Raw genomic sequence first — 20,780 nt, forward strand, 5'->3', positions numbered from 1 at the left:
TTCCATAGCCGTTTAACTTTTCGCCCGAACTCACTTTTAAAAATTTCAATTAGTCTCCAAGATTCCCGGTGATCCCCCTAAACGGTTAGGTTAAACGATCTAGTGAGTTAGGTGTCGTGACCTACAAGATAATGATTTGAAAACCAAAAGTCCACCCCCATCAAAAAAAAAAAAACTTAATCCAAACTAGATATCAAAATATTTAGTGGTAGGTAATAATGAGTGATTGCTGCAGCTCTCAAACGATTCATGTAACGTAAATTACTCTCAATAAAATGTCTTATGATCCCAACGAGTAGATTTTAAATATAATCTTGCAGAAAAAATAAATTGAAATATTTTCTATTTAAAGCTTAAATAGTCTATTTTATTTATTTATTTTTTAATTTGGATATTTTGTCTTGTCTGTTCGTTTAAATTTAAATCTAGATATTTTACCTTGTATGTTTTATCCTTGTACTGGTTATACAAGAACCTTTTCTTAAAGAAAAAAAAGATCCAAATAGGATACTTTGGTCACGTGAATCGATTCCAAGTCATTAGCTCGCGCCGCGCCGCTCGCGGTAAAACGAGTGTTCGTCATAATATTATTCATGTGGATTATAATAGTATGATGTTGATACATTATAAAAAAAATAAGTATTTAGTACAATAAAATTGTAATTATTTAACGAAATAATAATAAAATTCAATTGATAAGTATCCATCATACGATCTGTGTTTATTACAATTAACGTGACCAATGCAAATATTAAAATATATGGTAATATATTATAATATATTTATATGGTCACTGACCATACGTCCCGCTTTCGAGTTAAGTGTCTCCAAATAACCTAAAAATGTCCCGCTTTAAGAAAAGTCGACTTGTGGTAGGTATTTAATGATCACCACATATCTCGATCATACATTTATACTGTACCTATATACAATATATAGTATGCGCATTCCCACATATTTTATATATTATACTAAAGTGTTCAACATTAAAACTCATAGTCCATAGATTGTCGGGAGTCTCTGTATTAAAAGCCATTCTTAGAAAAAAGAGCAACACGAGTCAAGAGTTTCTATTCATGATGCATAAAAAAAAAACGCAATTTTTAAGCAGATTTGTGGATCTGACAGATATAGAAAAATTATATGGTTTTCTTATTAAGATGTACAGGTATACCGCTTTGATGAAAAAAAAATTATGGTCACGTTAATTTTAATTAATATACTATTATTTTTATTTTTTTTGAATTTTAACATTTGCAACAGTGCTCCTTAAACATTTTTGAAAATTGGAGTACCCATGTGCTGACATTGTTATTTATCTTGTCTTTATAATATAACGCACAAATAGTTTCTACTAGAGTAGATAATTTGTGAGTTGTAATATAATAAGTAATATAATATCTACATAATATGTGATCTCTTTCTTCGAAACCATTAATTTTAATCACTGTCGGTAGAGCTACCAACTAGCAGCGGTGCCAAGAGCGGTCTATTGCCTGCGTGCCCTGAAAATCCGTCCAGTGGTCCACCCTGAAAATGTCTATAATATATTTTAATATTACGAACTATAATTATTATGAAAAATATTGTTTACTGAACAATATAAACATAACAGATCGATAAATCAAAAAACATACAATATATATTAATAAGTTAATAAAAAAATTACATTCTAAACCCCATATTGATGAAAATTTCGTCTGATCTCGGTCAAACGGGTTACCGATATGTATCTATCCACGGTGAGCCACGACCACAGTAAACTATATAATATTCCCGGAACAACGCCAACACAGTATCGTATTACAATTATAACGGCTGGTATCAGTGGTATCTACATTATATATTGTACCAACATAAATATAATATACAACCTACTCACATATTTCAACATTTGTATATAATAAAAGACAGTGCATGTATGGGGTTGTGGTTTATTGATGATGCACAATAATCATTTTAGCCGTTTTGATGAAAATTTCATAAGCTGCTCGTGAATTTCAGAAAGGTCGAGACAAAATTTTTCAAAAATATTTTTTCAGTCATGATACGTACTTACCACATGGGCGTATTCACAGATTTTGGTGGATAGATCTACCTATGGATTTTTTAATATATATATAACATCAGTATGGGGAGGGGGCATTACCCAGAGATTTTTCTTAGAAATAATGAATATGTATCCTTCCCGTTCCCAATGAAAATTCTTGTCTGCGCCCTTGACGTATAAGCTATATAGGTATTATACATTGTACTGACGAAAAATCGTGCGTTTTTCAATTTCTTTAAAGAGGGTATAAAAAAAAAGGTTCATCACAATCAAATATCAAGCTTTAATAAAAAAATTAAAATTTTCAAATAAAATTATAATTTATTATATGATTCTTTAAAAATAAGACAAATTGTGACAATGATTATTTAATACCTTAGGGTCTAAACAGACGACCGGATTTTTTTGCCGTCGTCTGCAGTCCGGGTTTTTTAGTACAAGAGTTAGTTGGGCATATATCAATTGCGCCGAAAATCGCAGGTAAAAAAAGAAAAATCATGGGATAGGAAAAAGGTATACATCAACTGCGCCGATCGATATTCCAATGTTATAAATTGTGTACGTCAATTGCGCCGATCGATATTTGAATGTAATAAATGGTGTACGCTGATCGATTCTTAAATATATATATAAACGTCTATAATATTATTTCTATTACAACTAAAAATCGGTTTTTACGTGTTTTAATCTAATATATCTTTATCGTATATCTATTATCTATAGGTATCATAGGTAAGTTTGAATTATATTATTTTATTACTTGAAGACGAAATAACTATATAATAAATTATTTTTACAATTTACGAAACCTCAGTTAGTTTGTGGAAAACAGACAATGACGATTCTTTTCTGGTCGGTCAGTTCGCCGGTTTCGTCGTAATCACCGCTCCATAGTAGGAACACAGCGAACTTTTTAGCAATAATATCCCCAATCGTCTATTTCGACCTTAAGTGTCGAGTAGATCATGCCCGTGACGAGTTTTGGTCGCAACGATTAAGTAATAAGTACATGAATCCGAATTACGCTACCGCCGCAACCGAGAGCCTATAAAAAAAGTTTTACTTCAATAATTTAATAAAGCAAGACATTGTTCATATTCGCGGTCGGAGGTACATCACAACCAATTAGCTCATGAAATATACTTTGACCGAAATATACATCAATCTGCAGCAAGCACGTAGCCAGAGGGGGGGTAGGGCCCACCCTAAATTTACTCTGGCCCAAGACCGCCTCCCCCAAATTTAAAAAATAATATGAAATTATATGCGGCCAGCAATTATTAGCCTCCCTTGTAGACATTTTTCGCTACGTACCTGATTTGAGTATTGATTATATCATTTTATTTCCGGACGAAGTTGAGTAACACGCTGCTATAGTATATCCGTGGGTATTATAGGTATTTTAATATTATTATTACAGTTTTTCATATATCATATAAAAGTATATTTATAGATTAAGTTTATCATTATCGAAATATATTTTTCATACAAGTTTTATAAAATATTTTAATATATTATCAATGCTTGAGTTGAAATATTTTAATTAATTTATATATATATATATATAATTTATGAATAACCCCATTTTAAATAATTGAAAATCCAAAGTTGGTACTTAAAAATTAAAATGAACACTGAAATGTATTACAGCGAATATTAGTATAACAATGTAAATCGGTTATTATTAAAGTACAATATTAATTATTTTTGGGGTCAAAATTGTATATGTATATAGTTGGTTGCAGTTCTATTTTACGCGATATCGCAATTAAATAAAATTGCTTGTGACTAAATACCACCAAAATAATATTATGTCGTCACCCTTTCCAGACGTAGCCTGACACTAATTTTATTGGACAACATGCAAAACAACCGCTGCACTGTACTTTGACTGACCACCCCAAGACCATTGTGGGTATATATATATATATATATATATATACACGCCATACATAGGCTCGTGCCAGGACTTAATGTTTTGCTTGTTGTAAGCGGCATGACTAAATAAATGGGTATGGTTACATAAAAAAAAAAAAAAACAGTTTCGTCTGGTTTTCAAATATCATCTCCACTATTTTATATACAAACAATTGGTCGTATAGTTCTCCGCATTTCATTGGTCGTCTGCAATGTTAATATAGAATAATATGTATAATAGAAGCGGAGAACCTCGCGATAGACGAGCCTAGGGTGATGGTATGCGTATCACAAAGTTCTCATCATATCTATTTAATTAGTGATATAATCAAGATTTTCAAGAAGTAGAATTCGATACTACATATCGACCGGGAATATTTCCGTATACCGACTCGTGACTAGGTCCGATACGGGTTGGTAGTTCGGTACGTACCGCTTGTATGTCGAACGTGTATAACTTCTTGGTAACTCGAAATTTAATCGATACACACTCCAATTTCTTCCTTGAAAATCTTGAAAGTAAACAGTATATCGGTCTAAGCGATGCCGGTACAGTGATTTTTCTGTATAAATATAATTAGTGATGGGGAATTTTACCGTAAAGAAATATTCAATAATTTTTTTCAATAGAATATATGGTGACCATTGAATTGGCTCCCAATATTAGGTAAATTACCTCATCGAAGATTGAATTGGCTCCCCAGAAAAGGATCATTGAATTGGCTCCCAATATAATTTTCAACAAGTGGTTCTCATAATATAAAAGTTGGAAAAGTACGTGACTTTAATATTTTTAGCGACACAGGGCCGGATATACTGTTTGCAATTATCTAATCGTTAACCCGATAACGCATTATAAATGGTCATAATCATATCATATATCATTAGTTCGTCGCAATAATCACTTTACTAAAAGATAAAAATCAAGAATCGTACATAAACATTTTTAAAATTATCAATAATTATTGTTTATTATTAATTATAGTACATAAATATTGTATACCTAATATTGTATATTTTTATTAAATTATTTTGTATTAATTTTATTTTTTATTATTATTTTAATTTATTATCAAACAATTTTGATTGACTATTAAATGTAATATTTGTATTTTAAATTAGTTTTTGCAACTGGTGCAAAACAGATAAAGAACAAGCAGATGCCTTTTGTTCACACCTCTCGAAAGTCTTTCAACCCCATAATGATATTAACAGCAATCTTCAAGACACAAATATTGAAAACTCCCTCTTTTCCCCACTACCTCTCTATCTTGCTCCCAAACCGTTCTCACCAAACGAGGTTCAATACTATATTAAATCTTTTCCTCTTAAAAAATCACCCGGGATAGATCTAATCACCGCAGAGGTAGCTAGACAACTCCCTAAAAAAGCAATTATTCACCTAACCCATATTCTTAATTCTATATTAAGACTATCTTACATGCCCCTCCAATGAAAGGTCTCAGTAATTATCTTATTCCCGAAACCTGGCAAACCCCCTGACATTCCATCATCATATCGCCCAATAAGCCTCCTTCCTTTCTTTTCAAAACTCTGTGAAAAATTAATTATCAAACGCATATCACAGCTCGTTAACGATAAAAACATAATTCCTCATACCCAATTTGGTTTTCATAACAAGCATTCCACCATACACCAGATTCATCGCTTAACCGACGCCATTGCTTACTCCCTCGAAAACAAGCTTTACTGCTCCGCAGTGCTACTCGATGTTGCTCAAGCATTTGACAAAGTCTGGCACACTGGACTTCTGTATAAACTAAAACAATTTCTCCCTCCTCCCTACTTCCTATCCTTCAAATCATATCTAGAAAATCGCCACTTTGTGACTAAAGTAGGCTCAGAATTCTCAAACCTAGCACCCATCTTAGCGGGCGTACCCCAAGGTGTCATTTCGTCCCCAATTCTTTATAATATACACGCCGCTGACCAACCAATTTCTCCTAATACATCAGTTGCTGAATTTGTCGACGACAAAATCATCTTCACCTCTAATGAAAAGTCTTCACATATAACCTTTACTCTCAGACAAGGCGTAGTCCCTCCTGTCTCTCTGGCAAACAAAATAATACCATCAGCTACCAAAGTTAAATACCTAGGCCTACTTCTTGACAAACGCTTAACTTGGGCCGAGCATATTAAACAAAAACGCCTCTTACTTAACTCCAGACGAAAAAGTCTTTACCCACTGCTAGGCAAACAATCCAAGCTGAACCTTAAGAATAAACTATTGCTTTATAAAATCCTTCTGAAACCCATTTGGGCTTATGGTATCCAATTATGGGGAACGGCAAAAAAAAATCGAACATATATAAAATGCAAACATTCCAATCAATAACACTTCGTATAATCACCAACGCTCCCTTTTACGTTACCAACCATACTTTACACTCTGATCTTGGACTACCGACTGTAGCCGAAGTGGCCACATCCTCCTATAAGCGCTACCGCTCTCGCCTTACAACCCATCCCAACCCACTTATTCTCGCCCTCAACTCCGCAAACATTCCAGGTAATCGACCGAGAAGATTAAAGAGATGCTTGTTTTGCGATTTAGATACCTAAATTTATCACTACCTACTTTAAGAGTGGTGATAATTTAAATTGGTTTTACCGAATTCTCGAAATATATTGACATACCGATTATAGATAATCACATAGAAATGTCACTAGTGCTAAATGCGCACATGAAAACATTTGAAATGAGTGGTCACTCGAATTTTTCCAAGCTCCCATCTCTTTAAATATAATATACATATTATGATATCGTCATCGCGTTTTCCACCAGAGTGATGGTTTACAGCAGGCATGTCAAACACGCGGCCCTCAGCTCAATTTTTTGTGGCCCGCGTCTACCAATATATTAATGAACAAAAACATAGTAATACAATGATAAAAAAATAAAATACCAATGCCGTGTCACAACTATATAATATTATCTTAGACTCTTGGAGGATGGCTTATTCGGCATACATTATTACGCTGCCCTATAAACTATAGCTCCCGTAATCGAAATATCGAATAAGAATTTTTTTCATATTATTTTTTCTGCTAAATTTTTATGAGCGGCCCACAATATATCCAAGCTTGTTATGTTTGGACCACTATTGATACTTTGAGTTTGACATGCCTGCCTGGCTTACAGGGTGCACACCGTTTGCGCGGCGAGAATAGAAACCATACCGCGAGTGCCCCCGCGAAAATCTCGACGGTCATGCGCGTGTGTGTGTGGGTGTTTATTCTAATAATATTATTGCGTTATGGATAGGCAGTCCGTGGGTGGGGGGTGGGGGCGCAAAACCGAAGTCTTGAAAGTGCGCTCTGTATATGGCGTGCCACCGGTTAGCAAGCAAATCGTTCGCCGACGGCGAAACGCCATACATATTATATTTGTCTTCTCTCGCGCGGTATTATACATAATATAGTTATCAGCTCCCTCACGCGTGTGAATTAATGATTAATATCGCATATATAATGATTTTATACGTACCTATATTATACGCGCGTGTGTACGACATCGTAATATTATTTTGTGTGCGTAGTGTTGAAATACATTTTGGCCACCACTGAACCATCACTATTCTACTGTATAATATACACCCATGTACTTTGGCGCGAAGCGCGCGTATTTGCGATATTGCTGCTACTAGAATATAGTATATATAATACGACCATGAGTAGACGTATCGATTCGGAGACGGCCGCCGCGGCGGGTAGAAGACTCACGACTATAATATACGAAACTTGCCGGATTATCGTACGATATAATAATAATAATAATAATAATATGTTCGCGTGTTCGCCGCCCGTAGTATTATAAATAATTATTATTATTTTGTATTATCATTTCGCGGGAAATTTCAAAAGTTTACAATACTTACACCTGTACAGTATTATACCGTAGGACACAGCGCCGTAAAGTCGGTCCGATTTCCGAGAAATCTGCGTTCCACGGGGACGACGGCTACAAATAACTTTATTGTGCCGGCAAAATGTTCGTAAAATTATGCTTTTGAATAGAAACAACACTATTAATGCGTCGCCGAATGTAATATCGGGTCATCAATTTTCTAGATCATAATATTATAATAATATAGGACCCACGCCGATAATCGACAAAAGTGTTACAATCTTGTGAAACACGATTTAATATTATAATACCCACCCATACACCCACTGCTGAAACTTATACAACTATACGCGCGACGCAAAACAAAAACTTTGAGTTTAGTATGGAATTCAATCATCGTTTGCTGGAAATAAATACGATTTGATTTTGAAAAATATAGATTTATTCATAACAAATTGTTTAAGTAGGTCATAATATTTAATAAAAAAAAAAAATTTAATTTAATTATGTACAAGTAATAATTAACAAACAAAATATTTGCATAAGTAAAATAACAGAAAAAAATACAGGTACATTTTGTAAAATAAACATGATTGTACGAATATTTTTATTTTTTTTACAGTAATGTCTATATATTTTGTTTGTTAGTTTTTATTTTTATATTAACAAAATGGAATAAAATTATGCTCGGTTTGTATCGAGGAATTTCTCTTTTTTACACCCGAGTATTCGACAAGCGTGAACCATTTCTTATACTTATAAATAATAATATTATATACATTTAGTCGGTTTTAATAACCAATGTATTTGACCCTTAAAAAAAGTAAACAAATTTGAATAGCAATAATAATAATGATATTAATAAAAAAAAAAACCCATTTGCTTATCACTAATTTGTTCTAAATGTAAGTAAATAACAAAAAAAAAGAGGGATGAATATTATCATAACATATTAAAATTATTAGTGAATGTTATTAACAATAATGAGAAAAAAAAATACATTTCTGAGCTTCGATTAAACGGTTTGAACAAAATATTTCTCTACACCACGTTCACGGGTAGTACTTATACACACGATACAATGGCGGTGGTGAATATTGGAGAGGGGGGTGAGGGGAATTTGAGGGTAAACCATAATACTTACTAGGGCTGCGGTCGAAATGTAGATGGACACAGTTACAATAATATCGCTTGGTAGGGACGACTTTATATATTATACATATTACGCATATTATGTTTGTGTATATGTAATCGTAAGAGTTTTAAGGGTTTAGCGAAAACATTGTGCAGGGGGTGAACGCATCAGGCTCCTATCTTATATTATTATTACAGTATTGTGTAGGTATGGGTGGGACGGGCGGGTAGGTACGTGTCGGAAGAGTGTAATATTATAATATGTAAATCGACACGTTCATAATAGGTGTACAGTGTAATATTATGCCGCTACCGTGTGCGATTTAAAAACGGAAAAAAAAACGAAAGACCTTAGATTTTTATTATCGGGACGAAAAAAAAAAAAAACCGAAATCGAAATCGATTAATGAGACCAGGGAGAAACATAACGTCGGATTATAAACGGCGCACAATTTTCGAGGGCGGGCAGAAAGGTGGAACGTCGTACCGAGAACGAAGGACTATATTATTATTAACACGAAATAAATGCATTTTCGTTTAGCTCCCATCGTTGTCGTCGTCGTTTCGTATACGATGCCCAGCGCTTTCCTTGATCGGTCGTTATCACATTTTGTAATTGTGAAAAAAGCGTACTATTTTATCGCACGTTAACAGCCCTGGGTCGAGGGGGACGCGCTTATTGGGTCCGATGCCAATAATGACGATATCAGCTTAACTGTTCATTGTGACGCCGCTGCATTTTCCTTAGGAAATAGGTAAAATAATAATAACTAAATTAAGAGGAGTCCGAATTGATTTTTCCGCCCGGGAAACTTAATTGCCTCTCCGAACGTCGACGAATCGATTGTTTTGATACCGGATCATCGGTTGTTTCCGGAAACAATACTGGAACGCCGCGGCAATGATTGCCTAAGCGTTATTTCTGGAAAAATAAAAATATTATTATATAACACGCAAGCACACACACACATATTATAATGAAAATTAATTTATACATCAAAAGTAGTACACATAATATTAATGTAGGTATACATCCGCTAAGCCGCTAAGGGATATATCGTCACGCGAACATTTTAATGAAGCCATTTGAAATGCGTTTTTTTGTTTTGTTTTTTGCTCGTTAATAATTTTTATTTTCATAAATTAAACGATCAACAACATGAAGCCATACGGTGTCGATAAAATCATAATTACATGATAATTTTATTGTGATTATTGGTATGGGATATAATTTGCGCAATTCGATAACTGTAAGTGAATACTTAGTAGGTACTTAGCCATAAAAATACCGAAAAATGTCAAAAGTGTAAATAAGAAACAGGTATCATATTATGACGAGTTCTACGATCGAAACAAGACATCGGATGCTAAATCAATAAAAACATATCAAAAAGTCTTAAGATTCATCACAAGCAGTTAGTACTGGTGTACTGCAGGTTAAGAAAATTATATTAATACCCTTGAAAAATAAATCATCGTTTCACAGGTAAGTATACCTATATTTTAGAAATCTTTTAATTGATCAAAGATTTGGAAGGTTCAACACAGCACACGCTCGTTTGAACAAAGCTACAGTCACCATAATTTCATTAACGGCTAATTTGAGTTTGCTCGGCAATGTCGCCGCTGCAGTACATATGACTGTTACGGACTATCTTTGAACCTCGACCAAGTGAAAATAAAATAATTTCTAGTGGTTTTGACAAAACTTCATGGCAGATAGGAAACGCTAAATATTTATTAATTCGACATTGTACCTATTCGTGCTTAATTCAAAAAACGATTTATGGGCTTATAGCAATATAACAAATTTAAAGTTTTATGTTACTGTAGTGGGATTTTCGTGTACGACAGCAGCCAACCTATACATTCCGATTATATACATATAGCACCATTCAGCACAGGAGACAATGAGTTTTTTTTTTCGTTAAACATCATTTTATTCTAGGCGTATTCGTAACCTCCATTACTATATACGATACACCAGAGAAATTGATATAGATGGAAAGGGTAAATTATTTAATAAAACAATTTGATTTTAATTTACGTGGGCCGGAGAAGCTCGCTCGCTCTGGTCGTAAAACTCCTGACCGCAATATCATAATTGTAATAATAATAATAATAATAACCATATTATTCGACAATATACCATATGGATTTCACATCATAAACAATAATAATAAAATAAAAATAATAAAATCAGGACAGAACCACATCCGCGAACAGAATAATAATTCATGATAAATAATAACAATAATAATAGGCACATAATTGAAAGAAGACACATATTGGCCGCACTATGATATTTACAAGGAGAGTTTTTTTTTTTACATTTACCTATGTTGCTTATTTTGTGATCCTGTGTCACTAGTAGCGTTCGTCTATAGCGGATGATGGACAATTTAGTAAAATTATAAATATAAACATTCTTTGGTCAGGCAAATCGTATAATAAAACACCAAATGTGTGTCATCAAAATTATTGTTGACACGTACACAAAAAAAAAAAGAAAAGAATTATAATCATTGTGACTATTCAAATTTAAATTAGGCGATTAATTAGCCTGAGGAAAAATTGACCGACATGTCAAATACAGATCATTATTATTCATTAATATAGTTATGCGATCATTACGATCATATCGATTACAGTTGTCACGGAGAAGTGATGTAATCGTCATCGTTTTTCCGCAGCTGCGTACTTATCCAAAATTTAATTTGAAAACGCACTTGTAAATAAAGCTAAGTTTCTGTATTTTGTTATACTTCAAGGTAGATTGAATAATTTTAGATTTAGATTTATACTTTAAATAATCAAGTTTACACATACGTGTAATGAGTTTTTGTATATTTCTTTATATTAAATAAAAATATTATAAACAAATACTTTTATCGAAATTGTATAAGTTAAAACAATCGGTTCTGTCACATTATGACTTTTCACAAATATTTCTTTTTAACTCCATCATATTTTTTGAATTGGTTAGAAATATTTAAAAATATTGAATAACTTTATAAGCAGATGTACAGTATATATTGCAGTGGTCTCAAACTCGAATTACCAACGTGCGTCATCTATTGGAGTGTGTAGGTATTGCAATTTATAACTTTTAAATAAATAAAATAATCAAACAAAGTATAGCCTCGCCTCAGACAGAATAAAATTTTTAAATGTTTTTATATGTAAACTTTATCTGACAAATTATCAGACATAAGAGTTTTGTTACATTCGCGTATCGTGTGTTCGTAAAAGCGTTGACCTACAAATCGCGCTTTTGCGATTGAGTAGCATAACTTTTGGGTGATCAGCAAAATCTATATCACGGACAAACAATTCAAAACTTAAAAAATAAAATAAAAAAAAAGTCGAATACAGACCAAAATAAACAATTGAGGTTATTCACACCTTTTGAACCAAACATACCCACGGGTGGTAGTCACTATGGCGAAAACGATATGTTAAAAAGCGAGGGAGCTTAGTTTTAAAATACCCGCCGTATGTTACTGCAGGGTTCGACTCAGATTCTATTGTGGACTAGGACATATGAATGACATATTATTATTATAGCGTGTTGTTTTCGATCAATAGTCGACGTGGTGTCCTATGAAGTAGGTATAGACGTATAGTACCTATACATAATATGCACGTTCTACAATAGTTTTCATTTCAATTCGACTCGATCAAATAAATAGAAAATGAAGCTAAATAAAAACGATACGAGAACTTTCGTCGAGGTTCTCGGAAAAAAAAACCCATCCCAACATAACTTCCCCAGATCTTTTTTTATGTAATAATATATAAAATCAGAAGACGGTTCAGTTCCAAAACTCTTTCCCATTACCGACACTGAAATACTGTAGTAAATATACGCATGCATAATATGATAGTATGTACGACCGTCTGGAACTATTAAATAATGTTTTTGTCGCTACGTCAGCTTACTTACGACTTATATGCGAATTTAAAACTCGAATGTAGGTAATAAAATGACGAAATGAATATAATAAGCAAGTCGTTTAAATTATCCCAATAAAGGTTGATACGGTGTTGATTGACGTGACCTCTGTTTCTGCCGGATACACGTTAAAGAATAAAAAGTAAGTGTGCTGGGTCACGATGATCACCGCTATGATGTAGGTATATTATGACGAATACGTCTATATTTATTTGAATACGTAGTTTGATCGTAATATATATAAATATAAAATAATATTTATAATCATAGTCTTATTAATTAATATACTATATAATAGTTAAATAGTCCCTGCCAACGATACGACATAGATGATGTAAGAACTAGGTAATTACTGTCATTTGATGTTGTATTGTTTTTGGAATACAATTTTAATTGTAATATATATTTTAATTTAAAAAGTAGAATATCGTTAGAATATCATTTTTATTATACAAAATACGTATGTTCAAATATTGTATATTATCATATGCATATGATATACATCATATAAGATATAACATATTATCAAACATATAATTTTAATTAATTATATATTTTAAAAACTTGTTAATAATGAATTTAATGATTCGTAAATGTATAGAGATAGTTACGAATTAGGTAGGTGTCAATGGTTCGTTGTCAATAAATTCTCAAATTAGGTAAAAAAAAATGTATAGAAAGTGCACCAATTACCTAAGGATATATATAGAATTTTTTTCATAGGATGGGGATACCAGTTTTTCATCAAAGATACATTAAATGTACATGGGTAATATTATTTTATACTTATTATAAACAACATTTTATTATTATTTATTATTGAACATTATTATTATATATATATATATATAGATGGTATTCATAATAAATTAATAAATACTGAAAACAAGTAAAATTTTTTGAAATTTGCTGCTTGGTTCATTTCACACTTAATTTTACTTATCTCTCATCATACTGTAGGTATTAAATAGTAATAAAACATTAAATTGACAAACTTGAACACTTAAAAAAATTAAAACTTTAAGTATTATGAAATAATATAGTACTTAATCCAAACTTAACGAAAATAGTTTTTTTTATGTACGGTTGATTGATAACATTATTAAAAAAAAACTCTTTAATGACTTACAGTTTTATTTTACAATTAAATATAAGTCCGAACACTGGTCGAATGTACATCTATCAGCTAAGACTAACAGTTTAACATACGTACTATACTTCAATCCATGTTTGGGTGACTATTAAAAATATTATTTTCTCATCCAATTTTATACCCTCATGGTATACAAAAATGAATGTCTGTAGAACAAACTATCTTTAACATCGCTCGTTTCTCCATTATTATTGACCGTATTTACCAATAATATTTCTGTACTTATTATGCGAAATGAAAGCTAATAAATAAATGTTTATACCTATATAGTACGTATATCTGCACCAAGCCACCAATCATTAACAGTTAAAGTCATTGTATAATAAAAACATTTTGAATTTATAAGAACATTAGTCTATATACCTAGAGTTTTAATTGATTACAATTTACAACGATATAACCATCAGAATATTATTAAATATATATTATATTATATTCAACGGTGTCTGCAGACTTGGGATTGAAACAGGGTCAACTGGAGGGCAAGGCGAATGGGACAACTGCAGCAGTGCCCCGAGCCAACGAGTAGTTTCGATGTTAAGGAGACATTTTTAATTAATTTTATTCTAAATTAATGAGATAAAACAAACATTCATTCTAAATAAATAAAATCTTGCATATATTTGTTCAATAAAAAGTTAGGTATTAAACATTTATAATTTTAATCTTGGAACAAAAATTCATCCAAACTAAATTGAACGCTAGACAGCAGTTATAGCTGCAAGTGTTGAGTTGTATATTATATTATTAAGTATATTTTTTATATTTACAATAAATAATGTTATTTTAAAGCTGCAGGCATCGATTATAGACTAGATGTTCAAACCAATTGTAATTAATAACTTTGGTTGCCATTAATATTTATACGATTTATTAATTAATACTTAAGTTGAGATTATTTGTTTTAATAATAATAATAAATTTTTAAAATTTTGTTTTTTATTATATATAATAATATCTCTGAAAATTTTTGACAGAATCTGTCATCAATCAATGAAAATTAAACTACAAACGATAAGGACTTATCCACCCTTATAAAACTTTTAAACGAGGTAAAGAATTATATATTAATTTTAAAGAAAATATGCATTAAATATTTATAAATAAATTATTTATTTACGAATTAAGAACATCGTCATTCAAAGGAATACCATTTGTTCAAGGTTCGTATTTAATGGAGATTTTTTTTTGTGGTAGTTCGGCTACTCAAGATTTAATATAATTAGATTTGATTTAAAAATAGGTAGGCATTACGTTTAATATTGAAGAGATCAGTTCGAAGTATAAAATACCTGACCCATCATTCTAAAGGCAAAGAAAATATTATATGTTAATATTGAATTAATTAAATTTGTTTTACATGATTTTGTTTATATAAAAGTTCAAATACGGTTTACTTATCGTTTATACCTTATACGTATTGATTTAATATTATAAGTAAGTAAAGAAAACATATTACATTTATGTATGTTTCAACACGATAACGAAAATTACCAGGACTAACTGAAAAAGTGAAATATCTAAACTGAAAAAGACACTCAAATTAAATACATGGTATTATACCTATATAGGTATACATCAAAAACTAAAGAAACAAATTGCTCTTGAGTGAATTGAATTAGGATTTTTAAAATTGTGATGTGTATATATTTGTCTTAAATTACATCTACTGCAATTTATACATAATATTTATATTCATAAAAAACGATATAGGTACTTAGATACATTTAATGTTTTAATTTAATCGAAATAGTTTTCCTTTTGAATCTGAAATTAAAAACGAGTGATTTTGATTATATTTAAAACAATAAAGGTATAGTATTCATAAATTAAAAGTAATAAAGCTACTACAAAAATAACATCATAAACTAACAGTAAAGTTAATGTTTTTCAAATATCAACTGTTTCTAAACAAAGCACCACACACACACACACACACACACACACACACACACACACACACACACACACACACACACACACACACACACACACACGACGTCAAAAGTATAAATATAATATTATAATACTGGCTGTATAACTAGACTCCAGCTGGGAAAAATATCAACAAACATAAAATCCTGCTATATTATGGCGTTTCTCGGTTTTAGTGTACCTCATTTAGCGGAAAAAACACCATCGATCGTGACGGGAATTTCGCCTTTGGCGGTTTGAATATACAGATGGATTTTTTTTCGAACAACGTGGTTCAAATAACTCTCTAAACTTCATTGATGTCTCTAAAAACAATATCTGAAACTTAAGTCAAAATCGGCTTGAGTAATTTTTGAGTCAATAACTTGTAAACATAATTTAAGGACAATGCCTTTTGATATAAATTTGAACATCAAACAATAAATTAAATATTAAATTTTGTTTTATTTCCAAAAAATCCCATTGCAACGCGCGCATGCCGAGTATTAGTCTATAATAATAGGTACGAAATTTTTTCTATTTTTATTTTTGTAACCTGCAATGGCAACCAAAAAAATAACAATACAAAAATATAGGTAGGCAATATATTCAATATTTATAATAGAATTTAAATTATAAAATTAAATGGTGAAGGAATGGTTAGGTGTTAAATGTAATTACGTATATAATTTAACGTTTAAAAAAATTTACGCTGTCTTACGAGATGAATTTTATGAAATAAAAAATATAATGTATTTTGTAATTGGTACCTGGTTAGGTTAGGTAAATATGATAAATACGATAAAAATAAGTTTTAAGAAGATAAAACTTCAATGGCAATACGGACGAACCGTTGACAACGGAGCCAAGCAAAAGTTTAAGCTCAATCAGTAACAGGCGACGGCGAGATATCTTGGTATATTACGATTACAAACTTTCTCTAATGAAGCCGATTGGCTTAAATTTATTTATTATTATATATATCTAATAAAAAATAGCATTTTAAATGTAGAAAATATTATTAACGGTTTTTCAACGATTTTTCAACGAAAATTGGGATTAGTACAAATCATATTATAATATATATGATTCATGATTTCATTGAACCATCGCAAGGGCACATTTGTGATCTGTTCAGTTACAAGTTATGTTATACCGTAATATAATATGAGTTGTTGTATGATAATTATAATTATAGGTATAATTACCCGCATATATGCCTTATCTATAGGTTCTTTTGTATGATACTCATTCGGAAAAAAAATTACTTTTGTGATTTATCATTTATTTCCACGGACGACGATGTCACAAATGATTATTTAGTAATTATAAATCACAAATACAATATACATATATTTATAAATAATATGTATTATAATACGTATATGTATAAACACGTTTCAGCGTTTTTGATAAATTCACATGTAAATAAACGCACATCTAACGAGTGTAATCGATTTTCGAGAAAGCGGCGTTGGTGGAGGCGTAGGTATTAATAATATTATAATATACAAGAGGATTTGAATCGATTAACTAACCGAGTATAACGGACCGATGATTAAAATAAAGGAATATAATATGGCGCACGATCCGTATTAAAAACCGTATCTGCGTATATAGGTGCAGTGCAGTATAATATAATGTTATAGGCGCGCAGTAGGCATACACACCGTCAAACGGCGGCACTGTACTGTATATAATATGAATAATATGATGTTATGTGCATGTGCAAGAGACTTTACCGATGCCGATATCAATCGCAGAGACTCGTATCTCTAAGATGAGTATATGTTGCTGCGGCAATAAGCTAATCAAATGTTTAATGCCTTTGCGACGACGAGTCTCCCCTACTTAATCAAAGGACACGGCTGAAAGGAGCTAAGGTATACTATAGTATGTATACTTTGTGTGCTTTTATCAATCAGTTATATGGATGTATATATGTATAAAAGCATAAAAAAAAAAAAAAATAATAACAACAATATTACGTATAAATGTGTATACGCACGGCTACACTCGACGGTCGACGAAACGAATGTGTGTTTCGCTGATATAAAACATCTATTGGTTGCGCAAGTATAGGTCGAAAGAGCAAATAAACATTTTACATATAATAATATTATTATAATGTTTCCACTTTCTATATTTACAAACACATATAACAGATATTCTGTCTAATAAAACAGATAAGTATATAATAATTATTGTGTTATTTTATTCATTTGTAATTAATAGTCTTCCCCTACAGTGGCCTCTCTAAAGGGGTCTTCAACTTTTATACAAAATGGGGTTGTCAATTATTTTTAAAAATGTTACAAGTCACATCCGTAACTTTTAGTGGGCTTCAGATGAAAACATAGCGGTCGCGGGACCCCTGCCATAGATAATATTGTCATGAAATTTATGCTGGGTTCGTATTCAGCGAATAAGGGTTGTTTCTACGAACATAATATATGTTTAACTGTAGTGTACCTATATCTCTATTTGCAGATAAGAAAATGAACGACTGCGCAAGTCTCTAGTCTTTACTCTCATCGTACACCTAAATTATTTTTTAATTTGTTTAAGCTTATTGGTGCCTAGTTGATTGGGTCATGTAAGTTTGTCAAATCAAATTGAGAATATCCATGATATTCGGAACGTTTGAAGAGATGCTTGCAGGACATAATGTCTGAATGAATAAAAATCCAGTGCACCGACGTTTGGTGGTCACGCGCGTCAAGTGCAATTATTTTGTATATACATCAATTGTGCCAGAAATCACAAGTAAAAAACAATATGGAATTCAAAAAACTTCAAGTGTTATACACCAACGACACGGAGGGATGAAAAATGTTAAACATCAAATTCGCTGGATGATACTGAAGTAGGTACCAAAAATTTTATAATTTAATTGAGTGTAAATTTCGAAAAATAGATAGTAATTTCTAAAGTTAATAAGTTACCATTACAAATGATGAAACTGCAATATTAAAATAAACTATTAATGTATACATCAATCATCTTGAGATGTGTTAAATGTTTTAGATTTATTTTTTCAACTCTGATTCTCAAAACACATTTTGTATATTTTACTGAAATATCTAAAACTATACTAGGCCGGTATAGCGAATACTCGTACTATAATTTTATTGTTATAATATTTTAAGAGCGCAATCGATCTGTATCTTTTAAATATATAGTAAACATATCGGCGCAAAATATGTACCTACCAATATTATATTTTCGGTAGTATATAGAAAAATTGTCGAAATCGATACGAACGCCGATTGTTTTATGCACGACCGACTGCTGCAGGGTTGACAAACGATTTAAGGTTTTTTTTTTCAAAACACAGCAGTCGTAGGCCTAATAATAATAGTAATAATCCGTATCAGCGGCCGCGGCAGGCATGCGTGGTTAATTTATTATTAAAAACGCGCATCGGGACGAGAACCGCGAAACTCGATCGGCGGCGGCTAAGAGTATACACGGTTCGACGAACGCGTGCTCACGCGGACGGTTATGAATATCTGTGCCGGAAACTGCGGACTTTTAATAATAATTACGGAGTCCTCGCCGGATATAATATACATGGAAGTTTTTTTTTTCCAGTGGTGTCGTTTGCAGTCGAACATGAGACGCACGACGGCACGGAAAACGCGCGTGGTTAAACCCGGAGCACGAAAAGCGGTTTGTCGATTAAAAAAAAAATACAAAAATATATATTGTGTACCCAAACGACGGATAATATGATTTATATAATAATATTATAATATACATACTTGTTATCATATAATAGCTATATTATACAACTCCACCCGGTTGATTAATATAATATTTTTCCTTTTTTTCTCCACTGTAGATTAGTATATTCGTTTCAGGTAGGTATATGTATACATTATATTCGTACCATTTACTTTATTGCAAGCCATAATCACGGCGGTGTACGCCAGAGAGTAATTTTAGAAATGCGTATTTTAATTTGTCCAGCATGCACCTCCTCACAAGCCACCGCAATTTATCATGTAATAATGCGTTTTTATTCAAATTTTTATTTTTAATTTTTTTTTTTACATACTCAAGGTATTTCATACAAAGAAGAGTGCTCCTACTATAAAGTTTTTTTTTCTGATAAAACTACCCTTTTTCCTTTAAATTGCTAAGCAGTTGATTTTTTGAAAATGTTGATGCATTCTAAATCGAAATTTGAACGAGTTATATATGTAATATATGCAATATAATAATATTATACATAAATATATACCTCGGTAACATATAGACTGATGATTTCGATTTCACCCCCACAAATAATGTACACCTACCTATAGAGAATATGACCTCGTTTTTATCACTGCATTAAAATTGTATGCACTCGCATAATACAAAACGCAGTACATCGGACGGCCGTAACAGCGGCAATAATTCATCTGCAAATCGTGACCAAAAAATATGCACCAAGTGGGTGGCACGCATTACATTATATATGAGTGATATTATTATTATATGTTAACATATATATCACGCCAATAAATTTAGCAGAAGATAACTGTAGTGATATGATATAATATTTATATCTGAGGTCTCATACAAGAAGAGTTTCGACTCAGATAGAATAGTGCAACGAAAAGATTTTTTACATTGATATAATGTCATCACAAACGATAAACGCATACTATATTATATAGGTAAAATAAGGTTAAGTTTCATTTTATATTATGTTCAGCAAATGCTGTTGCTGGTATTTCATTACCTACGTTTGTCGTTAAAATATAGACAACGTCTGCAGACATTAATATAATATACA

This window comes from Diuraphis noxia, unplaced genomic scaffold (genome assembly GCF_037042655.1).
Source record: "Diuraphis noxia isolate RWA-SAM2 unplaced genomic scaffold, SU_Dnox_SAM2 contig0002, whole genome shotgun sequence".
NCBI lineage: Eukaryota > Metazoa > Arthropoda > Insecta > Hemiptera > Aphididae > Diuraphis > Diuraphis noxia.